The sequence below is a fragment of the Oncorhynchus keta genome, unplaced genomic scaffold (genome assembly GCF_023373465.1).
Source record: "Oncorhynchus keta strain PuntledgeMale-10-30-2019 unplaced genomic scaffold, Oket_V2 Un_contig_24736_pilon_pilon, whole genome shotgun sequence".
NCBI classification, from domain to species: Eukaryota; Metazoa; Chordata; class Actinopteri; order Salmoniformes; family Salmonidae; genus Oncorhynchus; species Oncorhynchus keta.
This window is the reverse complement of record NW_026284077.1, coordinates 19,845-28,346: the sequence shown is the minus strand read 5'-3', so window position 1 is coordinate 28,346 and position 8,502 is coordinate 19,845. Positions and strand designations below refer to the sequence as shown.

The 8,502-nt window shown below is 47.0% G+C and overlaps 1 long non-coding RNA gene across 1 annotated transcript; it reads left to right on the top strand.

Moving 5' to 3' along the window:
- The first annotated feature begins 6,486 nt into the window (after positions 1–6,486).
- On the top strand, positions 6,487–8,002 carry LOC127922154 (uncharacterized). Its single transcript, XR_008110500.1, has 3 exons — positions 6,487–6,951; positions 7,406–7,604; positions 7,705–8,002. It is a non-coding gene; the product is annotated as an uncharacterized LOC127922154 (long non-coding RNA).
- Positions 8,003–8,502: the final 500 nt, after the last annotated feature.

The window sequence follows — 8,502 nt, the reverse complement described above, 5'->3', positions numbered from 1 at the left end:
CTGGTCAGGGTAAACTAATGGGTAACGTTCTGTATTTATAGTCCATTTGTGTGTCAGGAGAAAATGTGAATGTGTAGGCTAGGCTGCCTACACGTTTTAAATCCAAAAATATTACCTGGAATGAATCAATCAACATAATAGTGATGGCAGATGTGAGTCTTTATTTTATTAGGCCTACAGTTGTATAGGTCTGCATGATGCACACATGCAGAAAGCAAGCTCAGTCCTGTGAGTTCCATTGTCTATCAGTTGTTGTCGATGTGTCTGGGTAGAGGAAATCCCCCCTCATCTAGTCTAAATGTAATTTATGTGAACAAATATAAGCTAGCTGTAGTTTGAAAGGGTACATCCCTCCCAGGGCCAGGAGTTTTTTTTGTGTGTGACTTGATTAGGAAAAACCGGTCCCAGCATAGCCATATAAACCTTTTTACAACTGATTTATCACTGTCGTACCTTATAGGGTTCAGAGTTTTCCTAGATAGGTTAACATAATGTAAAACTCGAAGCCCCAAGGAGTAAAAATTGCCCCACCGCTCTGGAACTGATGGTGCCACTAGTCTGACCGCTCTGGGACCGTTGGTGCCACCAGTCTGACCGCTCTGGGACCGTTGGTGCCACCAGTCTGACCGCTCTGGGACCGATGGTGCCACCAGTCTGACCGCTCTGGGACCGTTGGTGCCACCAGTCTGACCGCTCTGGGACCGTTGGTGCCACCAGTCTGACCGCTCTGGGACCGTTGGTGCCACCAGTCTGACCGCTCTGGGACCGTTGGTGCCACCAGTCTGACCGCTCTGGGACCGTTGGTGCCACCAGTCTGACCGCTCTGGGACCGTTGGTGCCACCAGTCTGACCGCTCTGGGACCGTTGGTGCCACCAGTCTGACCGCTCTGGGACCGTTGGTGCCACCAGTCTGACCGCTCTGGGACCGTTGGTGCCACCAGTCTGACCGCTCTGGACCCGATGGTGCCACCAGTCTGACCGCCTGGACCGATGGTGCCACCAGTCTGACCGCTCTGCGACCGATGGTGCCACCAGTCTGACCGCTCTGGGACCGTTGGTGCCACCAGTCTGACCGCTCTGGGACCGATGGTGCCACCAGTCTGACCGCTCTGGGACCGTTGGTGCCACCAGTCTGACCGCTCTGGGACCATTGGTGCCACCAGTCTGACAGCTCTGGGACCTGTGGCACTCACTTCCATTATCATGAAGTGCTTTGAGAGACTAGTCAAGGATCATATCACCTCCACCCTACCTGACACCCTAGACCCTCTTCAATTTGCTTACCTCCCAAATAGGTCCACAGACGACACAATCACACTGCTCTAACCCATCTGGACAAGAGGAATATCTATGTAAGAATGCTGTTCATCGATTACAGCTCAGCATTCAACACTATAGTACCCTCCAAACTCATCATTAAGCTCGAGACCCTGGGTCTCGACCCCGCCCTGTGAAACTGGGTCCTGGACTTTGTCGGGCCGCCCCCAGGTCGTGAGGGTAGGGGACAACATCTCCACCCCACTGATCCTCAACATTGGGGCCCCACAAGGGTGCGTTCTCAGCCCTCTCCTGTACTCCATGTTCACCCATGACTGCGTGGCTATGCATGCCTACAACTCAATCAAGTTTGCAGATGACACTACAGTGGTAGACCTGATTTGACACTCAAACTTTTATAGATGCACAATCGAGAGCATCCTGTCACCGCCTGGTACAGCAATTGCTCTGCCCACAGCCGTAAGGCTCTACAGAGGGTAGTGATGTCTGCACAACGCATCACCGGGGGCAAACTATGTGCCCTTCAGGACACCTGAGCATTCTGAGGTAAAGAGAGCGAGGTAAAAGGAGGTAAAGGGAGGTAAAGAGAGCGAGGTAAAAGGAGGTAAAGGGAGGTAAAGAGAGTGAGGTAAAAGGAGGTAAAGGGAGGTAAAGGGAGCGAGGTAAAGGGAGGTAAAGAGAGCGGGATAAAGCGAGATAAAGGGAGGTAAAGGGAGGTAAAGGGAGGTAAAGAGAGCGAGGTAAAAGGAGGTAAAGGGAGGTAAAGGGAGCGAGGTAAAGGGAGGTAAAGAGAGCGAGATAAAGGGAGGTAAAGAGAGCGAGATAAAGGGGTAAAGAGAGCGAGATAAAGGGAGGTAAAGAGAAGCGAGGTAAAGGGAGGTAAAGGAAGCGAGATAAAGGAGGTAAAGGAGCGCGATAAAGGGAGGAAAGAGAGCGGTAAGGGGAGGTAAAGAGAGCGAGGTAAAGGGAGGTAAAGAGGAGCGAGATAAAGGGAGGTCAAGAGAGCAGATAAAGGGAGGTAAAGAGAAGCGAGATAAAGGGAGGTAAAGAGAGCGAGATAAAGGGAGGTAAAGAGAGCGAGTAAAGGGAGGTAAAGGCGAGATAAAGGGAGGTAAAGGAGCGAGGTAAAGGGAGCGAGAGTAAAGGGGAGCGAGGTAAAAGTTAATACTCCTTAGCAGTAGAAGGATGCTGTTTTAAAGACTTTAGGGTTGTGACTAAGGCTCTGATCGGATCACGGTCTACATTCAAGTAATTTTCTCTTTGACTGAGCCACTGTCTTCCAGGTAACACAGTCTCTGTTTGAAGCCTCACAACAAGTTATAGTAACAGATGGCTAAGTGGTCTTTAGGACCTCACTAATGACCAAACATTGTCAGCTCCTGTTCCAGTGAGTGAGATGGAGAGGCAGCAATCTATTTATTTTATTTGATATAATTAAGAACAAATTCTTATTCAAATGACGGCCTACTATTTTGTGCACCGCCCTACGGGGACTCCCAATCGCGGCCGGTTGTGATACAGTCTGGAATCTAACCCAGGGATCCCTCTAGCACTGAGATGCAGTGCCTTAGACATGCGCCATTCAGGAGAGGAAGAGATGGATGGGAGAGATGGAGGAGAGAGGGAAGAGATGGAGAGAAGAGATGGAGCGCTAATAGCTCCTTCGTCTGAGCTCCTTCGAGAAACAAACAAGCAACAATAAGCTCTAAAAATAGTGTCGGCACTCAGTCGTTCACAGCCAATTATTTATGATCACTAATAGAAGGACTAGTATGGAGACATGCTACATTTCAAAAACACCCATCCATCTCTCATCTACCTCCCCAACGCCCGAGGGGGAAACCAGAAGGAACAAGATGTGAACATGAATTCTGTCATCGTGAAAAATGGGGTGAGGTGAGAAGGCTGATTGGATATAAACTGCGTGCTCACATCTCCCACTCCATGTGTATAGAACAAACATCAATGGCTAGATATAAATAGCAGCAACGATTCATGCAGACAACAGGACTTTTATAAAACAATTTCAGTTCAGATAAATGTCTACATCCATCACAGTCCATTATCATTAATCGTCCTGTATAAAAGTGACATTAAAATAGTTGTGATATTTTTGGCAAAATAATCCACAGCTACACCTGGCCAGCTGCAGAAATCATGGCTTTAAAACCGATTACTTTCAAACCTTATCATTATCGTTCATTATATAACTCCTATCATAAAAGTGCTTCCTGATGGAAGTTGGACCACTGGACCGTGGTGCATTGTGAGTATTAGGTCAGTGACAGGTTTGGCATGGTATTACTCAAGCATAATACTGTTTACGGGAGGCGCTAACAACAACAACAACAACAACAACAACAACATGGTCAGTAAAACAAACAAAACAGAGGGCAGGCAGTGTCATCCTCCCAACATTCCTTTAGCCATGTAAACAACATGCATCTAATAACGGCTATATCTTACTATATCTACACAGACCTCGTAGACCCAACATTGTCGAGGCGGTTGACGCGGGTTCAAAGTGGTAAGTGAATTGGTGACAGAATAGTGCATGTAGTATACCACAGGGATTTAGGCTCTGTCAGATGAGAAAACAGTGACAGAAAGACACTCAGAGACATAATACTTAGAGAGAGACGGATAGAGATTGAGAGATTGAGAGAGAGAGAGAGAGAGAGAGAGAGAGAGAGAGAGAGAGAGAGAGAGAGAGAGAGAGAGAGAGAGAGAGAGAGAGAAACAGAGATTGAGAGAGAAACAGAGATTGAGAGAGAAACAGAGATTGAGAGAGAGAGAGATGGAGAAACTGACAGAGAGAGATTTACTGTTAATTTATTTCACTTGCTTTGACAATGTAAACACATGTTTCCCATGCCAATAAAACCCTTATATTGAAATTGAGAGCGAGAGTTCAACGTCTAGTTTTGATTTACATTTGGTTGAGTTGTCAACTAACATGAATTCAACGTCAAATCAACAGAACATTTCACCATGACATTCCCTCCTCTCTCCCTTCATCCTCGCCTCACTCATCTCTCCTGCTCTTTCCCTACCATTCCCTCCTTTCTCTCACTCTCCACTCTTTCTTCCATCTTTACCTCAATCTCTCTCTCCCAATCTCTTCTCCCAATCTCTCCCTCGTTTATCTCCATCATCTGAATGCTGTGAATCAGGGCAGTGCCCTCCTGAGCTCCTCTTTTCCCACTTTTCCCTCTACCTTTTCTCTCTCTCTCTCTCAGCTATTACCTCCATTTCCCTTCTCCTCCACCCGCCCATCTGTCCGCATACTCAATGCTACGAATCAGAGCAGTGCCCTCCTGAGCTCTCTCCTCTCTACCCATTGTCTTGGTCAGGTTGATAACCGATCACAGTTAGCCTGCCTGCCTGCCTGCCTTATGTGCACTTGAAGACACTCAAAGGACAGTACATTCAAGCTTTCATTAGATTGTTGAGTATATAAATTCCCGTGTGTAGAGGAGGCCCAGGGTGAGGGTTGGTGCATCACAGATTGAGATATGAATCATCACCAATGGCAACCCGTCATTCAGGGCAAAGTCCCACCTGTTTTGAGCACATCTTTTAGCAAAAAAAAGTGTTTTGCATGTTATTTGGCATTAATATGGTATTAATATGTGTCACATAACAATATAAAACAATGTAAAAAAAAAAACATGTATATCATTGACATAATAATGCCCCATACAGACGTGATCTCTTGTTTTGTTTTATTGAGTAAAAATGCAGGTGTTTCAGCCTGTGCTTCTGTGGCGGGGCAAGCCAGCAGAAAATACGGAGTGTCGTGCCGTGATTGGCTCAGTGTTCTGTCACTCATGGGGACACGATGTCACTGCCAAGTCTAAGTATAGACCTTAAATTCAAGCCCTTGGGTGCTGCCATAGAGTTGCATTAGAAGTGCCCATCCAAGAAGGCTCAAGGTCATTGGCCACAGATAGAAATCACGTCAAATAACGTTATATGTACAGTAGCTTTGATTAGCCTGAGTGTCAACATCATACTTTCAAAATCTTAGCTAGCAGTCATCATCATGAATCAAGTCGACAATCTACTGGCAAATCCTTTTGAATCCTTGTCAAATGAAGAGAAGTAATGAAGAGAAATTATAGATAAAATGTATCTGTGCTCATCAGCCATTGGACATAAACATTACACAACAAGTTGGAAATTGCAAAGTCAACAATGAGTGGTTTGGAATTAATCAGTGGCTAACTGCAAGCATTGCAAAGCAATCATTGGCTTGTTATTCAGTGGAGTGTCTGTGTGGTACAAAGTCTAAGATTAAGGGTATCTTTTCCTAGTTTAAAATGATAAACATTCAACGAAGCATGATTTGTGCTGCGCTCAAAACAGCTATTAACTCAGAACTGCAAACTCAGATTTTAGTGAGTTCAAGACAACTGGGGAACTTTCAACCAATTCAGAATTGTAAATCCAGAACTCGAGCCTCTTTCTAGAGCTACAACCTGAAGATCACTGACGTCATTATGAATCAACTTTTCCGAGTTCCTAGTCGTATTAAAAGCACCATAAATCCAGAGAAAGGGCAGATTTAATGACAAAGTTTTTGATGACAAAATTTGCCCACGAAGAACCGCCGCGCCACCTTCCTGTCCAAGTGAGCACGGCACAACAAGGTGAGTCAAAATGTCTTGTATGCTGCTGCATTAATGATGTATTATGCCAGAGAGAAATGTATACTGTAGCTAAAAAAGTAATACTAAGTGTATGTTGTGTAGTAAGCTGTTAGTTGCCCATGTGCCTCACCCTAATAATTTGGTCTATTTTCACCTCTGTTCTGACTTGGTGATGCTTACCTGTTTTTTTCAGCAATCTGTTTTGAGAAATGTAATCATCAAATGTTGTATGAGCTTTCATTGTCTGCTTACATGCCCCCTTTATTTATCCTGTGGTTCTGACTTGGTGTACAGGAGAACACTGTAAGAATGGCCCATGTTCTGAATTCTGTCGCTGTACATTTCAAAAGTGCTGAGCAAATAGTTATATTGACTACTGTACGGCCGTCCTAGCTCGCTCATTAATGTCTTAATTGAAATTACGGATTGCCTCTTATCCGCTTGTCGTCCCCCTTATGCCATAGTTTGTACATCTCAATTGTCAGTAGAAACCACATTTGTCGAAGCAAGTCAGCCATAACAGCACATTTTTTTAAAGACAGTAAATGAGGCTGAATGAACTGTTTCACTGCCAGACAAGGCTCCGCTGATAGTCAGGTGTAGCAGTGGTAAGGTGTTGGGACTGCTGTTGGGTCAGCTGATAGCCAGGTGTAGCAGTGGTAAGGTGTTGGGACTGCTGTTGGGTCAGCTGATAGCCAGGTGTAGCAGTGGTAAGGTGTTGGGACTGCTGTTGGGTCAGCTGATAGCCAGGTGTAGCAGTGGTAAGGTGTTGGGACTTCTGTTGGGTCAGCTGATAGCCAGGTGTAGCAGTGGTAAGGTGTTGGTACTGCTGTTGGGTCAGCTGATAGCCAGGTGTAGCAGTGGTAAGGTGTTGGGACTGCTGTTGGGTCAGCTGATAGCCAGGTGTAGCAGTGGTAAGGTGTTGGGACTTCTGTTGGGTCAGCTGATAGCCAGGTGTAGCAGTGGTAAGGTGTTGGGACTGCTGTTGGGTCAGCTGATAGCCAGGTGTAGCAGTGGTAAGGTGTTGGTACTGCTGTTGGGTCAGCTGATAGCCAGGTGTAGCAGTGGTAAGGTGTTGGGACTGCTGTTGGGTCAGTGGTAAGGTGTTGGGACTGCTGATAGCCAGGTGAGTAGGTGTTGGGACTGCTGTTGTCAGCTGAGTGGGTAAGGTGTTGGGACTGCTGTTGGGTCAGCTGATAGCCAGGTGTAGCAGTGGTAAGGTGTTGGGACTGCTGTTGGGTCAGCTGATAGCCAGGTGTAGCAGTGGTAAGGTGTTGGGACTGCTGTTGGGTCAGCTGATAGCCAGGTGTAGCAGTGGTAAGGTGTTGGGACTGCTGTTGGGTCAGCTGATAGCCAGGTGTAGCAGTGGTAAGGTGTTGGGACTGCTGTTGGGTCAGCTGATAGCCAGGTGTAGCAGTGGTAAGGTGTTGGGACTGCTGTTGGCTCCGCTGATAGCCAGGTGTAGCAGTGGCAAGGTGTTGGGACTGCTGTTGGCTCCGCTGATAGCCAGGTGTAGCAGTGGTAAGGTGTTGGGACTGCTGTTGGCTCCGCTGATAGCCAGGTGTAGCAGTGGTAAGGTGTTGGGACTGCTGTTGGGTCAGCTGATAGCCAGGTGTAGCAGTGGTAAGGTGTTGGGACTGCTGTTGGGTCAGCTGATAGCCAGGTGTAGCAGTGGTAAGGTGTTGGGACTGCTGTTGGGTCAGCTGATAGCCAGGTGTAGCAGTGGTAAGGTGTTGGGACTGCTGTTGGGTCAGCTGATAGCCAGGTCTAGCAGTGGTAAGGTGTTGGGACTGCTGTTGGGTCAGCTGATAGCCAGGTCTAGCAGTGGTAAGGTGTTGGGACTGCTGTTGGGTCCGCTGATAGCCAGGTGTAGCAGTGGTAAGGTGTTGGGACTGCTTTATACAGGCCCAGTTTGTTTATCTCTTCCCATTGACATGCTAAAATCAAAACTGATCAGCACGTCTGAAGTCAATAGACTTAGGTGAGACCAGGGACAGTTGGGACACATCTTATTATTTCTTCCTAGTGATATTAAATAGCTATCATCTCCCTATGTGCCTCGGGATGTCTGTTTCTTTGGGCAACTTTACTAAACCAGCTCCTAGCTAAGCAACATCCCGCCTCTCCATGTGTGCCTCAGGACGTCTGTTTCTCTGGGCAACTTTAAACATATTTCTTCATCCTGCCTAGAGAGGGGTGAGAATAAATCATTGTTATTCCAGTCCTCCCACCATGCATCACACCGATTCACTCCGCACCTGCTTGCTGCAGTGCCAGAAGAGGAGAGGGAGATGTAGAAGGAGGAGAGAGGAAGGGAGAGAGAGAGGGAGGGAGAGGAAGAGAGAGAGAGAGGGAGGGAGACAGTGAAGGAGGAGAGAGGGAGAAGGAGAGGGAGAGAGGGAGAGAGAGAGAGACGGTGAAGGAGGAGAGAGGGAGAAGGAGAGGGAGAGAGAGAGAGGGGGGGGGGACGAAGAGAGAATATTGAATAGGGAACGAATGAAGAGTGAATGGGGAATGTGGGCTGCAATGTAGGAACATTTGGAACAATGTTAAAACAAACACCATTACGCAA